Source organism: Hakea prostrata, chromosome 4 (genome assembly GCF_041222555.1).
Source record: "Hakea prostrata isolate BN-2017 chromosome 4, UWA_Hpros_2, whole genome shotgun sequence".
Classification (NCBI taxonomy): Eukaryota; Viridiplantae; Streptophyta; class Magnoliopsida; order Proteales; family Proteaceae; genus Hakea; species Hakea prostrata.
In genome coordinates, this window is record NC_142603.1 from 44,084,657 (window position 1) to 44,104,648 (window position 19,992).

The 19,992-nt window shown below is 35.6% G+C and overlaps 1 long non-coding RNA gene and 1 pseudogene across 13 annotated transcripts; both read left to right on the forward strand.

Annotated features, from left to right (window-relative positions):
• The first annotated feature begins 4,081 nt into the window (after positions 1 to 4,081).
• Positions 4,082 to 8,052, forward strand: LOC149019027 (disease resistance protein RPV1-like; annotated as a pseudogene).
• Positions 8,053 to 9,649: 1,597 nt separating this feature from the next.
• Positions 9,650 to 19,022, forward strand: LOC149019028 (uncharacterized). Of its 13 annotated transcripts, none has more exons than XR_016173016.1 (7): positions 9,650 to 9,734; positions 10,467 to 11,995; positions 15,008 to 15,130; positions 16,555 to 17,034; positions 17,238 to 17,374; positions 17,458 to 17,588; positions 17,729 to 19,022. It is a non-coding gene; the product is annotated as an uncharacterized LOC149019028 (long non-coding RNA). The 13 variants fall into 13 exon arrangements; XR_016173009.1 differs by having other exon boundaries at positions 15,063 to 16,662; positions 16,887 to 17,034; XR_016173015.1 differs by having other exon boundaries at positions 15,063 to 15,130.
• The last annotated feature ends 970 nt before the right edge of the window (positions 19,023 to 19,992 follow it).

The following is a 19,992-nucleotide window of genomic DNA, read 5'->3' on the forward strand; positions in this document are numbered from 1 at the left end:
ATATCCTTTTCTCATTTTCCCCCCTCTCTTTTTTATCCTTCAATTTCAAAACACATGGTGTCCACCCATTTTCTGCAAACAAACAAATCTCACACAGGTGGGTGCGCTTCTAGCGCACTGGAAGGCAACCTCTTTTTAGAGGCCTTAAAGTCCTTGGACGTCTGTGGTTTAATCCTCTGTTCCTTCCAAATCTCCTCCCCCTCCCCCCAATCCCACCCCCAAAGGGCCTGTGGGCCCTAGTCCCGGTGACTAGCATCAACTTTGGTTTTAAAAAAAAACAAATCTCACACAGAGTCTCTAAAAGTATAACAATTTTGTTATTCAAAGATCTGAAGCCAAACTTGAATATTTTAAAATTTTCAACTCTACAGTGAATTCATGTTAGTTGTTCACATATTTATTTTCTTCGTCTTAGATTTAGGTGAGATTGTTAATAATAGAAAAATAATTCATACTTGTGTACCAGATCTATTTTTTAATCAACTAATTAATAATAAAGAAACCCATATGATAATGTGAAAAGTCGCTTGAGTTGCTTTAAAAAAAATCATTTTTTTGGGAAAAATTACTTGCTTAGCTACATTGGCGTTTTCTTTTACAAAATTAGCCACCTAATACTTCATTTAACAAAATTGAATAAAATAAAGTTTTAGTTTTCAAAACTAACTAAAATAGTGACTCTTCCTCCATTTGACACTTCTATCCTTAAAATATCCGATTAGCCAACTATCAGGCCCAACCGAATCCTCATGCACCACCACCGTTGGAATTCGAAAGGCTTTGACATAAGTCAAGTTAAACATTTAGAGGCTTAGGTTAGGGCTTTATAGCAAATCTCGGCTTAGTTTTTGAGGTATTTTTTTTCTTTTTTCTTGCAACTATGAGAGATTGTCGGTATTTTAACAAAAACTAACTCATGGTTATCTAGAAAAATCTATTCTTTAACCAACCTTATAGTAATGAGAAAAAGCCATGAAACAGGCATGTGTGCAAGTTACTAGGAGTTGTCTACCCAAAAAAAAAAAACAAAAAAAAAGAAAGAAAGAAGAAAAAGCGTTTTCTAATGGAGAGTTAGTTGAACGGTTAAGAACCTTCCCTCTTAGTGGAGAGGCGTAGGTTGTTTCTTACCGAGAAAGTCATTTTTTAATTGACCAACTAGCAACAAAGTTAAACCCATGTGTCAGGCTGTTTGAAAAACTAAGTAGTGGTTATCTAGAAAATAATTTATTAAACTTTCTTTTGAGATAAAACAAAGAAACCCTAAAATAACTCTGTTGTCCAATTAGGCAACTATCAGGCCCGATCGAATCTTGCGGCACCACCACTGTTGGAAACGGGGGACCACCCTCACTGTCTAGGTTCATCCTTATCTCTTCATCTTCTTCTTCCTCTTGCAACCCAACCTGTTCATTCTTTATTTATTGTTTTTCTTGCAATTTCATCTTTCTTGGAATCATGCCAAGGTTGTCATAGACACCAACCTACTATTAGTAAAGTAGCAAAATTCCGTGGTTTAAGTAGGTGAATGGAGTTGCAACGATTGGTATTTCCGCAAATTCATTCAACTTAAGTTTGCAAAGTTGAAATGTCAAATGGAACTTATAAAATTAAAAAGAAGATCAACTTAAACAATTAACAAAAGAGCTAGAAAATCACAGTAATACAGGTAAGCTATACATTAAAAATTGAAGAGGCAAAGATATAAGATTGCGATGTGAAGGTTGAGAAGGATTTTAATGGGTTAAGTTTCAACTTTGGAATCAACCACCTGGACACTATAATAATTGATTAATCTCAATGCTCACCTTCAAATCGCCATATATAATCATAATAAAATATGTTTGCCGATACTGAAACGTATCAATCTCTCATTCTAAGGTTTCTTGCATTTTCATTTCCATGGCTCATGTTTGAAGACGTGCTTCACTTTCCTTGAGTTGTGATTTCGCATAACTTTTTCATTCCTGTGTTGTTTTTTATTATTCCTTCCATCATGTTCCCCATAAAGAGATGTTGCTTTGATTCTTAATGGGATTGTGACTAGTCTAATGCTGTACAGAAGATGAAGAGAACAAAGATGCAATGCTAGCAGTGGAACTAAGGACAAAAATGTCAAAACCAATAACAAGATCAATTAAACGAATTGCTTTAATTAATTTTGTAAACCCGAAACTTAAATTTGTTAGTTTTACAAACTCAAACACAAGGTGTAGGCAATTTTCTGAAACTCAATAGAAGATAATCTTGTAATTTTCCTGTTTTATTTAATAAACTGTAAATATAATCAATCATTCACCAAAAGAGAGCCACATGGCGTGCATGACAAAATTAGTTGCACTTACCTAGAAAAATAACTTGTTAATTTATTTTGAAATAAAAGTAAGAAATCCGTGTGATACAGTTTTTGTATGTCTTTTTATATTGTACCATTTTAGATAAAAGTAAGAAATCCATGTGATTCCTACACAAAAAAAAAAAAAAAAAAAAAATTCCATGTGATACTGTTTTTGTACCTTTTATTATATTGTACCGTTTTCGTATCATTTTCATGTATTTTACATATCAAAACTGTACCATACTGCATTTGTATTATTTTTATACAATTTATATACCAAAACCATGCCATATCATTTAATAGCATATTCATATTATTTTTCCATACTGTTTTAATACTGAAATCATATTGTATTGCTATAATATTGGCCTGCTAATGTGGATAAAAGAAGGATATGGTGTAGTTTTTGTTTTGAGTACTGAGATTCTGCCTGAGACAATGATACCAATATCATACCGAATTATCAATACCATACCATTTTACACCCTTAATTTTAACTGGCTATTTGATCATGATGCCCCACTTTATCACGATTTTGAAACCCGAAATTACTAGCCGATCATTTGAAAAAGTTTGACATGAACAAAATACATTGGATTTATCCAATTTCCCTTCCCGCCATTTTTCTGCAAACAGACAATATGTTGCAGAATTTCTATTTTTTGCACAATTATAGAGACATGAGGAGTAACTTCTTAAAAATATGATTACTTCTTACTTTTATAGACTCTAGGTTTGTTGTGGGTGCACTTCTAGCACATTGGGAGACCACCTCTTGTTAGAAGCCTAAAGTCCTAGGAGATTTGTGGTTCGATCCTCCGTTCTCCCCACATCCCCCCCTCCCCTCCCCCTAACCCCATCCCCAAAAGACTTATACACCGCAGTCATGATGGCTAGCATCCACTTGGTCAAAAGAAAAAGAAAAAAAAAATAATCTAGGTTTGTTGGCTATGGTTTTGATAATTCGAAACATTGCCCTAAAGTAAAGTTAAATATTGAGAGGCTTAGCTTAGTGCTTTACAATAAATCTCGGGTTAGTTTTCCAACTATTTTTTTTCTTCTTTTTCTTGCAAGTTGCAACTATGAGAGTTTTTAGTTATTTTAACAAACACTAACTCATGGTTATCTAGAAAAAAACCTATTCTTTAATCAACCTAAGAGAAAGCCATGTAACATGCATGTGAACAAGTTGCTAGGAGTTACCTAAAAGTTGTTATTTTTCAATCAACCAATAAAGCGAAAGTCACATGACGGTGTGTCTGAAAAAGTAACTAGCAGTTATCTAGAAAAATAATTTGTTAAAATTGCTTGGGTGTTGCACAATTAATGCACAACGATCGAGATCAAGATCTCGACTGTCCATTTTCAAACGTGTGTTTTCACACTTTTAAGAAACGGACGGTCGATATTGAAATTTCGGTCGAGTTCTTGATCTCAACCGTTCGCAGCACAATGCTATGCAATAATTGCACAACACTGAGTCGAGCTCCTAATGATTATCTAAAATTATCATTTTGATAATTAAAGTCATGTGAGGATGTAAGGAAGTTACAAGTGATTATTATAGAAAATTCTTGAGATGCGCTCAAAGCAAGTGGTTGGAACTTTCTCTAATTAAAAATCATATTTATTATCTATTTAATTTTCATTAATATTCCTAATCCCATCTAAACGGTGCCTTGCAAAAATACCTTCATATTCACATCCGAAGGGAAGCATTCTCCAAGCAGATATCTGATAGAAAAAATGGCAGCAGTAAATCAGACATCCTCTTCTTCTTCATCAAGCACTTTTTCTGGTTCTGCTACAAATTATGAAGTGTTTTTGAGTTTTCATAGCAACGACATACGCAAAAATTTTGCCGACCACCTCTACAATGCCTTAATTCGAGCTGGAATTCGAACTTTTAGAGACTGAAGAACTTCATGAGGGAAACAAGATTGGTGAAGAGCTATTCACTTCAATCCAAGAGTCAAAGATCTCCATTCCGATATTCTCAACGAGTTATCCATCAAGCAAGTGGTGTCTCAAAGAGCTAATCAAGATATCTGAATGTAGAAAAACGTTGAATCGGATAGTCATGCCTATTTTTTACAGAGTTGAACCAAGAGATGTACGGAATCAAACCGGGATATATGAGAAGGTCTTTGAGCAACACCAAATTATGAATACGGAATCTGATGTACAAGAGTGGAAGGAAGCTATGAAAGAGATGGGAGGATTGAAAGGGTGGCATATCGATGAGAAAACGTAAGTCAAAGAGTTTCATTTTACTCAAGTGCAGTATATGTTCTACAAAATCATGATTAATCACCAATTAAAGGAACCTAGACAATATGATTTCCATTCATGTGGCCGATTTGCATTAGCTGTATAATATACAAAAATACACTGGAAGGGAATATTGAGAAAATAGTACAAAATGATTTTTGATAACTTCTGAAATTTCTGACACAAGCTTCCAAGATTTATCAAAATTAATCAGCATAAGCCATGCTTGAGCCGGGTTCTTGATTTTGAGTGCTCATGTTTTGTGAAAAATACTTTTTGATCTAGTTTGAGTCTGGTACCAAACATTGTTTGGAAGCAACTAATCATTTTTTTTTTGGTGAAGAAGCAATTAATCAGTCCATATGGTAATACTATGTTTTCAAAATTCTGGAATGACAAGTAATGTATAGTATTGGTACAAAGTCATGCAATTAATGATTTATCAGTCCACAAAGATACTTCTATATTTGTATAGAGAATTTGTATTAGTGATGTACTTTTTCATTGATATACATTATTATTTGCTATATAAGATTGAGATTGATGAATTACCTACCAAAATTTGTCTGACTCATGCCTAAACTTAATGAATCTTAGATGTAAAGATCTGAAAAATGCAAAATGATTTCAAATTAGGGAGCCAAATTGGTTGTAATTGACCATGAAGGCAGGAGATATTTGAAATTTATTCCAAAAAGATTTGTTTCCTTGCTTAAACAAAGAAATAACATACAAATGCATAGGAAGAGTTCCATAATATAAACATCATAATTTGAATTCTTCTTTTCATTTTCTGACATATGCTGCTGATATATATTTTCTTTCTCTCACTTTTTTTCTTTTTTTTTTGCACATATTTGAGTTATGCAGATATGAAGGACCTGTAGTAGAGGAAGTCGTTAATGCAGTTTATGATAAATTGAACAAAAGACCCTTTAGTGAAGATGACAGTCTAGTTGGAGCTGAATCTCGCTTAAGAGAAATGTTGAAGCTTTTAGACATTGACTCTAACAATAGAAAAATTATTGGGATCCAAGGCCTTGGAGGCATTGGAAAAACAACAACCGCGAAGATTGTCTATAATGAAATCTTTAATCACTTTGAAGGTTGTAGCTTTATTGCAAACGTACGAGAAGCAGCTCAACAACATAATGGACTTGTTCTTTTGCAAAAACAACTTTTATGGGATACCTTGAAGTATGAACATCAAGATATTACTATTGTGGATGCTGGTACCAAAGTGATCCAAGAAAGGTTATGTTCCAAAAAGGTCCTTGTTGTACTCGATGATGTGGATCATAATGATCAAGTAAAATATCTTGCTGGGGACCGTGAATGGTTTGGTACAGGAAGCAAAATCATTATCACAACTAGAGATGAACGTATTTTATACTTTTGGAAATCAGATGAAATTTATAAGCCACTACCAATGAATTCAAATGATTCTCTTCAACTTTTTAGTAATCATGCATTCAAAAGCCACCAACCTCCAGATGATTATTTGGATCTATCAAAAGCTATTATAGAAACTACTAGAGGACTTCCTTTAGCACTTCAAGTTATAGGTTCATCTTTATATTTAAAGGAAAAATCAATTTGGAAACGCATGCTAAAGAAGCTCCAGAAAGTTCCGAATAATAATGTCATGGAGAGGTTGAGAACAAGTTTTGATGGATTAGATGATAAGGATGAGAAACAAATGTTTCTCGATATCGCTTGTTTTTTCATTGGCATGCATAAGGATATTGTTTGTTACATATGGGATGGTTGTGATTTTGAACCTTTCGTAGGGCTTGATTCTCTTTGTGAAAAGTCTTTGGTTACAGTTAGTGAAGAAGGCGTGTTAGGGATGCATGATTTGCTCCGGGATCTTGGAAGGAGTATTGTTCGCGAAGAGAATGCCAACGAGCCAGGGAAGCATACACGAATATGGTCTCAAGAGGATGTCTTGGATGTATTGTACAGACAAGAGGTAGGTATTGAATTTAATTAAAAACTTTTCCATGACAACCTTGTGAATTATGTATTCGATAGATTTTTCTTGATTTAATAAAAAGCTCATATGGTCATTTAATTAAGTAATTTATGCTTTCTTTTTTCTTTTTGTGCAGGGAACAAGTAGTGTCACAGGATTCAGCGTTGATTTTAGAAGTATTTCAGAGAGTGAAGGTCTGAGGAGTGAAGGATTTGTGGGAATGACGCGCTTAAGGTTACTTCAAATTGATTATGCAAAGTTTTCTTGGAACTTCGGACATTCTTTCTCTCAATTGAGGTGGCTTAGTTGGAAAGGATGTCCCAACCAATGCATCCAAACTAATTTCTGTCCACGTAAATTGGTGGTTCTCGATCTATCTTGGAGTGACATCACAACTGATTGGATGGGTTGGAACTATATCAAGGTCTATCAAAAGCTCCTCTCTTTTATTTAGTTTGTTTATATTAAAAAAAATAGGTCCCAGCTTTTTAAGTTATTTATAGAACTTAATGTATATTTTTTATTTTACAGATGGCCAAAAATCTAAAAGTTCTAGATTTGTCATATTGTCATCAACTATTTAGAACTCCTGTTCTTTCGACAAATCAAAATCTGGAGGTATTGCAGTTTAGGAGGTGTGACAAATTGAATGAGATTGATGCATCCATTTGTCTTCTCACAAACTTGGTCATATTAGACATGAGCTGGTGCAAGAAGCTAAGGAGTTTTCCGACTCAAATTAGTAAGTTGACTAATCTCCAACAACTCTATTTATGGGGCACAAGAAGTCTAGAAATGTTGCCTGAGCATTTGGGTCGAATGGTATCCTTGAGACACCTTAAATTACATTGTAGTAAGTATAAGGAGGAGAGTGCAGTAGTGGACCTCTCAGTTGAAATTTCTAAATTGACTGCTCTCCAAAGCCTTTCTTTATGTAATATAGGCCCAAGTTTGAAAAGCATCTCATGTCTTCCCCCATGTCTCACAAGCCTTGAGTTGTGTAATTGCGGTTCAATTCAAAATATCTCCGGTCTTCCCTCAAGTTTGACTAGTCTAACAGTCGATAGGTGCCACTCAGTGGTAAAAGTATCAAGTACATTAAGAGGCTTGACAAATTTAAAGACATTACGTCTTTGGGACTGTCCCCGCCTAGAAGAAATTGAGGGCTTTGACGAAAAATTGGATTGCCTGGAGGAGTTCCCCATTGCTGCTGTTATTCATTGCCAAGATTTCCAAAATTGAGGGGCTCAAAGTATCTAAGGACTTTGACGGTTTGCCATAATGATTTCATCTCCGATTTTGAAGGCCTGGAGGGAATGGACTCTTTGGAGGAGTTGGACGTATGGAACTGCAAATCGTTAAGGAAAAAATACCAGACCTGCAAGACTCGAAAAGGCTGAGGATACTAAAAATCAGGGGATGTCTGCAAATATTAGAGATTGGGGGTGCCTTGGGACCTACAAATCATTAACAGAGTTAACAATTGCCGATTGCTGCCACTCGATGGAAAATTACCTGATCATCTTTTAAACTTACACAAGTTGGTGAAATTAGAAATTGAATACCTGGGTAAATTAACCGAAATTCCAGGCCTTGACAGATTGGGGTCCTTGCGAACATTAAGTATAGCAGTGTGCAATGCCATTCGAAGATTACTGGATGGTCTGCCAGACAAGTTAACTCATCTATACATTACGGATTGCAAGATTCTAACAATAGAGATTCATGGCATCAATGGGTTGGACAGCTTGGAGAAATTGGATATCAGGTGTTGCGAAACCTTGGAAAGACTACCTGCTCAGAAAGTTAAAGCATTTACACATTGAAGGTAACAACAAGAACCAAAATGACTGGATTGAGGAATTGAATATCATTGGCTGTAAATTCTTAGAGTATTTCAAGATTAGGGGATACTTGCAAAGATTATCCGATCTGTCTCTCTTAAAAAAGTTGAGCAATCTTCATAGTGAAGGCTGCGACAATATAAATGAGATTCTCACTGTCAAATTTGAAAAAGTTAAGGTGGCTACATATTGCAGGTTGTAAGATTCTAACCGACATTTATGGAGTTGATAGATTGGAATCCTTAGTGGAGTTGCATATAAGTGGCAGTGACTCTGTGAGTCCTTAGAAAGCTTACCGAATCTGTCAAATTTGAAAAGCTTGGAAAGATTACATAATGAATGCTGCAAGAATTTTACCAAGATTCAGGATGTTGGCACATTGCATTCCTTGTGGAAAATAAGTACTGACGACTGTAATCTTACCCAGATTCATGGTGTTGATGGATTGGAAATTTGGAATCCTTGTGATCTTTGAAGATAACTAGGTGTGACTCTTTGGAAATATTACCCAATCTGTCATACTTTAAAAGGGTGTTTAATTTACATATTAAAGGCTGTAAGAACCTTACCAAGATTGACAGTGTTGACACATTGGGATCCCTTTCGAATTTGAAGATAATTGGGTGTGACTCCTTGGAAATATTACCCAATCTGTCAAATTTGACAAGTTTGACAAATTTAACAATTGAAGGATGTAAGAATCTTACCGAGATTTAGAATGTTTACACATTGGGATCCTTGTCGGATTTACAGATAACTGGGTGTGAGTCAATATTGCCCAATCTATGAAATTTGACAAGGTTAACCAAATTAAGTATTGAAGGTTGTAATCATCTTACCAAGATTCAGGGTGTAAACACATTGGGATCCTTGTCGGATTTACAGATAACTAGGTGTGACTCCTTGGAAATGTTACCTAATCTGTCAAATTTGACAGGTTTGACTGATTTAGCAATTGAAGGCTGTAAGAATCTTACCAAGATTCAGGGTGTAGACACATCAGAATCCTTGACCTATTTGAACATACCTGGGTGTGAGTCCTTGGAAATATCACTCGATCTTTCTAACTTGAAAAACTTAAAGGACTGCAAGAAATTAACTGAGATTCAAGCTGGCAACAATCCATTGGAATCATTGAAAATATTGGATGCTACGGGGTGTAGATCCTTGGAAAAGCTACCAGATTGTGTAAAGTTAAACAAATTAAGGAAACTAAATGATATGTTCTGTTTCTACCTAGCTTATATTGATCGTATTAAACTCTTGATTGACGGTGGATGCTCAAAGTTACAACTAGCTTTGTCATAAGGTATTTCTGCCTCTGTCTCAACTCTCAACTGAATATGATTTTTTTTGTGCATTTATATTGAATAACCAAGTCCAGTTGCAAATTCCATAGATTCTTTTTCTTTTCCATTTCTGAGAATTGGTTCTAAGACAATAACTCTCTTAAGTTTTGCTTTTTTGTTTTTGTTTTTTTTCTTTTGGCTTAAGGAATTCAAAATTTTATGAAACAATATGTAATCATTTACCCATTCATCCACTAGTTTTAATAAGACGGTAGTTATTACAGCTGTGTTTCTCAAGTAGAAAATCTGTTGCCTTTTGTGGAAGATTTGGAGCTGTAACTTGTGCTGGGAAAAGATCCAGCAGGTTAATTTTTAGAGTGTATTCATTGAATCATGCATATTCTGCTCATGGCTCCTGAAATTTTCTCCACTGTTGTTTATATGCATGTTGTTCATGACTTGATGATGAATGAATGGTCAGAAAACTGTATATTGATGTCCATCATGCATGTAATTTTTGTACATTTAGCATAAGAGTCTTAAGCATCTTTAAATGAATCTTTTGATTCTTATCTCAAACTTCCAAGGAGAGAAGGTGGTGTACATTGTTTCATTGTCCATATAATCATAGTTGTTTGAGGCCCATTCAATTATTATTTACATGATTTTTATCCTTTTTCTATAGTCAACTATATGCAGCTAAAAGGAAACAGGTTATGGACTCAAATGACATATGGAAGCTTCCTTTGTAGTCATGCAGGTATTGAATCAACTGCCTGGAGAAATAAGAAATGAAAAAAATGCATCACAACATGAAGTTGGAGTCTCAAGTGGCTGAATTGAAGCCAGAAATGATGTAGAAAAGAAAAAGATGAAGCGACAGAGGGAAGAAAACTGCAGAGGCTTTTGACAATGGTGTATCCAATCATAATTTAAAAATGTACAGTATTCATGATTAATAGCTCACTGGATTCAGTTAATTCTGTAATGATGAACAATAGTAATTTCTACATCTCTTTGATTATTTGTTGCAACTTTTCGTATAACTAATTGTGATCAATGCTTCGTTTTACCAATAGGTTGATGAAGTGATGCACAAGTTGTATTGTACTCATCTGCCTTATTTTACAGGTAGTATTTTCTTTTCAAAATTTCCCAATGGTGCAGTTCCACAGTTACCCTGATTTGGTTATTAAGAGATACGATAAAGCTATGTGTCTTCATTCCTTCCTCTCCAAAAACAGCAATTATTGGTTTGTATGTCATTTTGAAGTTATGTTCCTTTGATACGATTTGGTTCCAGATTTGAGGCTTTAAGTAGGTAGGACTTGAGGTAACATTAGTGTTCAATGCTATATTTCTTTTCTCATATTGATTTACCTTTTATTGCTTGGATTGATGTGTAGGCCTCTGGTCTAGTTTCTACATTTCCATAGGCTGATAACTGTCAAGGTTGGTAGTAGCAAATAAGAATAGAAAGGCATTCTCTTTGGCGCATGGCTTCAATGGAAGACAGAGCAAAGTACAAGTATGGTTGAAACATTTTGTTCTCAATACGACTCTCTATAAATTGTATCTTGATAGTTATCCAAAATGTTGTCGGATGAAATTATACACCTTGGATATGATTTTGATGAATTATAGAGGCTACCATAACTCTATTCAAGCTTTAGATTTCATATTTCTGAGCCATCAAAATCTGTAACCCTAATTTTGCTAGGTACCTAAGATAATCTGTGGTTCATGATTTTCGGATTGCATAAACTTGACCGTGTTCCGTTTAATGATGAATGGCTAACGTTCTATGGTTTTTACGTGTATGGCCAAACTTGGGAAGTTGCCTTTCGGGAGAATGACAAGGTTGGATTGAGTTGCAAGACCACAGAGAGCCTTAGTTGAAATGTTGGGTAATCCATCTACAAAAGTGATGGTTTTGAAGAAGTTCATGAACATCAACAGAGTGGAAACAAGAAAGGTTAAAATAAGTGAAAAGCTTGGTTTCAGATTTGGTGTAACTTGTGTCTTAGTCCCTTGATAGTGCAAGTAATGTGGGGGGAACTATTTTTCAGAGCTAGATAATCATGGTCTCAATTCGAAGCAACTTCTGTTGGCACTTGGTTTTTTATTTCCTCTACTTATAATGTTTATCAGGGCTAACAGATTTGAAGTTTCTTGCAACAGTTTTCTAATATGACATGATCATCAGGAATCACAGATTGCACCAATACCATCAGGATGTCAGTTGGCAATGGCTATTATTATCCTACCATGCATTTTATTGGTAAGCCATCAACCAACTGAGCAAGATCAAGAACAAGTAGGTGTTCATATGGTGGTTTAAATTAACAGAATAAATAAGGTTTCTTGTGTTCCTGCTTCATGTGTTTACAATTCTGCTGCTTTCTTGGCTTTGAACTAAGCTTTTGAACTTGTTCATGTCTGTTTTTATTATTACTTGTTACAATATCTGGGACTTAAGAAGGAAAAAACTGTTTAATCAGTCAAAGGTTACTCCTGTTACTATAGTTTCTACAGTCTTCTATTGGCTGAAAGCTCTGAATAGCTTTCTAGTCTTGGTTGAAACCATCTTGGAATGACTAGTCACAAAGCATCCCTGTACAGCTTAATGTTTTCAAAAAAATTACCCGATTTGTCTATCCTTAAAAAGTTGAGTAATCTACATATTAAAATAATTCAAGAATCTGAATAAGTTTGTCGGTGTTGACAAATTGTTATTGTCTTTTTAGGTAAAATATCAATTATTTTGAAAGAGAATATATATATATACAAAACACCTAGGTAGGAAACCAGAACCTAGGCAAGCCCAACACATATTTTTTCAGTTCTAATAAACAAGCTCCTTGATTCCTTTGTCACCTGAAAACCCCTCATAACAGCTTCAACTTCTGCATGATAGTCGGTTTGCAAACCAATAAAAAGGCAGAACACATGCACAATGTGAGCATTTTCAACTCTTAATACACTACCTGAATTTGCAGTTCCCGGATTACCTTTTCACCCTAGCAAGGTTTGCACCCGTAGGAAGCTCTTCAGGCCTCCTCATATTATCTGGATGCACCACTAGCTCTAGACGATGACTGATCATTAGATTGTGTACAGGAAGCGGTCACCCTTTAACAGAGATTGCCCCCCTTTATTTCAGTCTTGAGCACCCAACTACTCACTTGTTCTTTTCCCTCATGCCGTCGATTATTACACTGTAACCAAACATAATAAGAAACAAGAATGAAACCCCTAAACCAGACACTATGTGGAGGGGACTTCATATTCCTTGATTTCCACAAACCCCATAGCTCATCAGAATTTCTGTGACACCCAAACAATATTAAAAACAACATCCCTTACAAACTTTTTGAGTGTTAAGGCACAGCACACAAACATGAGAAAAATTCTCTCCCTCATGGCAATGATGGCATAATTCACATCGAGAAGCAACAAGCAAAGCAAATGCCTCTCTATTGAACATGATTGCCCAATGGTTGGAATCCTTATTGTCATTGCAAATAAGTGGATGTGAATCTTGAGAAAGATTACTGGATCTGTCAAACTTGAAAGAGTTTCATGGGCTACATGTTGAAGGTTGTTAGATGCTAATTTAGATTCATGGAATTGACAGATTGGAATCATTAATGCATTTCAACATTTTTGGATTTGGAACCTTAAGAAGATTACTAGGTCTGTATAACCTTAAAGGTTACAATATCTAGAGATAAGAAAGTGCAGAATCTTAGCTAGATTCAAGGTGTTGGCATGTTGAAATTCTTGGAGGAGTTGGACATATCTAGGTTTGAGTCCTTGGAAATATTACCCGTTCTGTCAAACATGGAAAACTTATGGAGGCTAAAAGCTAAGCACTGCAAGAAGCTAACTGAGATTCAAGCTGGTAATATCAAGTGGAATCTTTGGAAGTATTGGATGTTTTCTTACAAAGTAAAAGACATTGTGGGAACTAAATTGTGTTTCTTAGAGGGCCTAACTGAGATTGATTCAACAAAACTCTCTCAAAGTTACAACTTGCTCTGTCTTGACAAGTTTGTTTGAGTTACTTCGGCCTCTGTCTCAGTCTCAAATGAACCCGATTTTATTGCATTTCAATTGAGTAGCCCTAGTTGATTCCATAGATTTTAGTTTTCTTTTTCATTTCTAAGAGTTGGTTCTAAAAACCAAATGAGTTCTTCTACGAAGAAGCATTGTGGAAAAGAAGTATACAGTTTTTTCTTTTTTATTTATAAGAATTGGTTCCAAACCCAAATGAGTTCTTCTGTGATTGTGGAAAAGAAGTACACAGTAAGCTCAGATTTGATCAGCATTGACATTATTTCTTTTTTGTTGTTCAGACTTCAAACTGGTTAAAGAATTTTGATTTTTCAATTACAAACCTTTTTGTTTCTTTCTTTCTTTCCTTTTGCCCTTTGGGATTCTGTGAAGGTTTTGGCCCTTGGGTAAATAATGCTATTGCAGTTACACATGGTTTCTATTTATGGTGTCCCCTTCCCAACCTGCTGCTCTATAGAGCAATTATTTTACACTCCATTGCAGAATGACTTTAACAGAAGAAAAAGTCATGTAGTGAGAATCCAGCTAGAACTTTCCTACAATGAAAAAATGCACCACTCTCAAAGCTTCTTCTATGATTTTAACCATATCAAATTTTCCTAGGCGATCATGGTTATGAAATTTAATACCAATATTCCTTAGTTCTTTAAATCTCAAGTGCCAATGGATTAACTCCCAATCTTCGTACATGATTATTATTGTAACTGTTGGAGTTCATCAAGTTTCCAAGTTTAGCAACCAACATGTAGACTAAAGCTTTGGACAGTTTTTGCATATGTATGTACTTCTTTAACCCAGATTTTGCATATGTGATTCTCTCATGCTAGAATCTATTTGCTGATGAAGGATTGAAGCATGAGTGTGTCTTTGTTCATTTGTGCTGCCTGCCCCCAACAACACCAAAAAACTCATTTCAGATTTAGCATGTCATCCTTTGTACAACCTTTTGGGCCTTGATGTGGTCATGAGAGAATAACTGGCTTTGACATTTAGGATCTTCCCTCAATTGTAGTTAATGGTCCAAGAGAGATTGACGTTGGTAATGAAAATATTTGATCTTATATCTTTACATGTTAAGTTAGTATATGGATTAGGAATGAAGTCCAGAATACCCTGGTAACCAATCCATGCCAGTGTCTCTTAAGATTGTTTCTCTTCTTTCTGTTTTCAGCTTAAGGATTCCAGACTCACTTTGCGTTTGTAATATGATTGGTAGGCACATATTTTAAACCACTTCAATGAGAGATGCTTATGAGAAGTGTGCTTGGCAGGAATTAAATAGGACCTCAAGTAGAAATTCTGTTGCCTTTCTGTGGAAGATTTGGAGTTGCAGCCGGAGGTAAGAGTTTTGACAGAGAGTCTTGAAGAAAAAGAATGAACAAAATAAGAAGATATCCTTAATACAATCCCTTTTTAATATGTTAATGCTATTTCTGGTAAGAAAAACTCCAGCAGGTTAATCGATAGAGCATTTCTCAATTCATTAATTCATGCATATTATGTGGTTGTGGCCCTCTGCTTTTCTCTACTTCTGTTTATATCATGTCATACATTACTTATTTATGAATGGTCACGAAACTGTACAGTTAGAAACTACAGTGAATTTATGATCTACTTCACAAATCAAAGTTGTGCCATATTTGAAAGCTGTATATGTGCTACACAAACATCTTAGGATCTATCTTCGTAGTATACTTTGAGAAAATTTAAATTTTGTAGCTCAAAGGCGTATTCTTTTGCTAATTTTTCGCCAAAAAGAGAGAGAGAGAGAGAAAAATCAGTTTGAGTGTATGGACTCAAATTACATAAGGAAACTTCCTAATTGTTCATTTAGGTATTGAATCAATTGCTTGGAGAAATGAGAAATGACAAAGCACTTGGAGTTGGAGTAAGCTCAGAGAGCTTTATCTTAAAAAAATGCACCATAACATGAAGTCGGAGTATCAAGTGACCAAATTGAAGAAATGATAAAAGAAAGAAAAGGATGATGAGCTGCAGATTAAAGAAACCAAATGAAGGAAGAGTTGTTCAAAGAAAGAAACTGGATGAAGCAAGAGACAGAAGAAAACTGCAGAGGCCTTTAACAGTATGGTGTATACAATCACTAGGTTCAGTTAATGTTGTAATGATGAATGCTATTAACTTTAAATGTGATTGATGCTTCACTTTACCAATAGGTTAACGAAGTCACCGTGCACAAGCTGTCATGTACCCATCTACCTTATTTTTCTTGTAATCTTTTCTTTTCTAAATTTCAAATTTGAGCAGTCCCACAGGTTCACATGTGGTTAAGAGATATGATGAAGTCTTGTGTCTTCTTTCCTTCATCTTCAAATCGAGTAATTATGGATTTGTATTTCATTTTTTGTAAGTTATGATCTTTGATACATTGTGGTTCCAGATTTGAGATCCTAAGTAGGTAGAACCTAAGGTAACACTGGTGTTAGGTGCTTACATTTTTGTTCTTATATTGACTTACGTTTTATTCCTCAAATTGAGTGTGTGTAGGCCTCTATTCTAGTTCTTCATTTTAGTATGCTGTCAGGGTTGGTAGTAGAAAATAAGAACTGAAATACATTCTCTTTGGTTGCATGGCTTCAACAATAATGGAGCAGAGTACGGTTGAACAACATTTGTTCTCACATTTTATTCCTTCTAAATTGTATCTTTATGGCTATCCAAAATGTTGTTGGATGAAATTTTCAATTTTCCAATTTGTCTTTTCATGAAAGATACATTGTAATTAGTTTGCAAAATACTCAGTTACAGATCAAGGACACTACGAGGGAAATATATTCCACCGCAAAATTGCTCACCCAAGGCCTGACTCTTAGCTTTTCTTTCAGGAAAAGTTAAAACTATACATCTTGGGTATGCTTTTAACAAATTATAGACGCTATTGTAACTCTATTCAAGCTTTGAATTTCATATTTCCAAGCCATCAAAATTTGTGAACTAATTTTTCTGAGGTACTTAACATAAATCCAAAGGGCACCTGATTCCAATGCATGTGATTCATGATTTTCAGTTTGCAAAAACTTGACTGTGTTCCATCTCATGATGAATGACTAATTTGTCTTTGGTCTTTTTTTCAGGGCTAGATGATCAAGGTTTTGATTCCAAGCAGAACTTCTTTGGTGATTGTTATCACTAACTCATGGCCGTTGAAAACTAAGAATTTTTGTATATACCGTGCCTTGATATATGTCTCCTCTTTCATGCTTTCATCTTCTTTCTTTGCAGGTACTTTTTGTGCTTTTACTTTATTTTCTTTATCAGCCTTGTCCCTATCCTATGCCAAACCTCTTTCCATCATCTTTTGTGAGACTTATCACTAGTTAAGAGAGATGCTGCTCTATAGCATTTGGTCTTTCAACAACAGAAGTCTTAATTTTTTTACTGATAATATTTGTCGGGGCTAATGAATTTGAAGTTTCTTGTAACAGTTTTCTTATATGGCATGGTCATCAGGAATCACAGATTCCATCAACACCATTAGGATGTCAATTGGCATTGGCTATTACTCTGTCATGCATTTTATTGGTAAGCCATCAACCAACTGAGCAAGATCAAGAACAAGTAGGTAGGTGTTCATGGTTCTGCCTATTGTTTGGTGGTTTTGATTAACAGATCATAAATGAGATTTCTTTTGTTCCTTGCGTCAAGTGTGCTTACAGGATCTGCTGCTTTCTTGGCTCTGATCTAAGCTTTTGCATTGGTTCATGTTTGTTTGGTTGTCACTTGCTGCTGTATCTAGAACTCAAAAAAAAAAAATAGAACTGTGTAATCAATCAAAGGTGACTCCTGCTATACTTTCTATATTTTCAATTGGCTAAAACTATTTTGGAATGACTGAGACCCAAGCATCCCTGTACAGCTTAATATTTTGAACCTCAATGACTTGTAGTAGCTGCTGATCCAGTGCTTCGGTTTGCAGGTTTATCTGCTGAGTCATTAAAGACTAGTGTGTGGTGTTTGTGCTTTGTGAAAGATGGCAGGTGCTTGGGTCAAAAGACTGGCTTTGTTAATCAGAGTGTTCTACTTGCAGCCGTGGTAGCTGGACTTTTGGAAGTGGTGCTTCAGGCCCTGTTATCTAATCACAGTTGTTGCACATTACTAATTCCAAACTCCAGTGTGTTTGTTGATTGTAACTCCCCTTTGATGCTATGCATTAACAAATATGCTGCTTTGGCCTTACAACAGGGCACAAAACTTTACTCGCAAAAATCATGTGTATGGCCTGTGGCCTTGTTCCCAAAACACTCAACTGATAGAACAGTGATTCAGCTTGGATGCAATTAGATGTGATTATCATAGTCTCCCAGATTCAGCATATTCAAGTGGAGTTAGAAGTGATTCTGGTCTTCTTTGTGTGGAGCTTTAGACCTGAAAGTGAGTTCATTGCAGGCTGTGAAGTTTGGTTTCAAACTTCTGGTGGTTGAAACAGATTGCCTGGTGTTAAGCTCCAGCTTTGCTATTGAGATAATGGCTATTATTCAGGACATTCTCCATCTCAAGAGCGTCTTTGATTCTTGCTATTTCTCCTCTGTTCCAACATCTTCCAATGGTGGATCCCTTGTCTAGTTTGACCATCTTGTTGAGTCTCCATCTTCTTGCTTGTGTTATTTGCTATGTTCATTGAATTTTCTTTTAACTTAGAAAGGCCATAATGGCCATAATGGCCATAATGAGGATCAACTCTGACGAATTACGGAATAGAGCCCATTTTCATCCTTACCTGTAACTACTGCCTCATGTAGTCATGTAATGAGTGAAAGATCTTGGAGGCAGATTTCTTTGGTCAATTTAACATCAAGAAAATTAAGAGCAGGTTTTGGCAGATTTCTGTGAGATTTCTTTGGAGCAATTCTGCTCTTCTTTGTATAGCTTTGGCCTTGAGAACAGGTGTTTTAGCAGTTGAAGTTTGTTCTAAAAAATCTGGTGTTAGAAACATATTGCCTCCGACTTTGCTATTGAGATTCTTTCTGAGCAGGACATTCTCCATCTCAAGAGCCTCTTTGACATGTTTCTTTTTGTTTATCCAATGAACAACTTCTGTGGAAGTCAGTTTATATTGAATGGGATGAGATTTATAACATTCCAAATAGAATATGAAGAGAGTTTAGGGTGTCAGATTTCGATCATTCACACAAATTTTCTTTGTTGTTGAGAGTGAGAATCAGATTTTGTATTTGCTTGTTTGGCTGTTGACACACCAAATTTGATCTTTGTGCCGCCCCTGCTTCCTCTACCTCCTACCGGCTGGGTAAAACAAAACCACAATGTGCGTTGAAGTAGGCAATGGGGCTTATAGAGTACGCCATGTGGGTTAGATGATGTAACAAATTTCAGATTGAAATCTGTACACAAATCATCCCAAGTTATGGTGTAACCTGAGCAGAAAATATGGTGCGGGTTATGTTTCAAGCTTGCTTCTTTTTTTTTCCAATATATTTCAAGCTTTGGAACCGATACAACAGTAGACCTTTGTTCATGAACTAGCAACATGACAGAAGCCAGAGCTAGGGCAAGGGGTGTCAACACGTTGGATTGAGAACCCCAAACCCAAACCTTACTCTGACAGGGTTCTACCTTGCATTACCCTGTCATCTTGACAGGGTTGAGTTAACCCTATTTTACCTTGACTTGGCTTAGATTTTTAAACCGGAAAACAAACGTAGGCAAAGCCTCTTGTAATGGTAGGTCATAAGCTTGCCCTATGACACATAATGTTTGGCCGAGAGACAAGAAGGAAAAATTGCCTATGACCTCAAGAACCTCCATCTTAACTTCTAAAGTGTGCACATTCTGTTTTGGGACAAGTGTGGATACCTTTGTAACATTGTGGATATTGGCTGAGATGTAGATCATAACAGTATAGGGTTTCCAATAGGAATACATGATTGAAGAATAGTATAAGAAGTTAGATAGAAACTTGTAGGGTCTAGGATAAAGCAATACTATGATAGTGTGATGCCTCTGTTACTAAGAAAAGGATAATCAAAGTGGTAAGATCGTGAATGTGATTGACCAAGAACACCTGAAAATCTGAAAACTGACTATCAAGAATATAAGATAAGAATTGGTAAGGTAAAATGTATTTTATATGTGGAAAGGAACTTTGGAGAAATTAGAGAGGAAAAGAAAGTCTTATATCCAGTGCACAAGTCTCCCACATTTGGCAGAGTTCAGGGAGGGTCA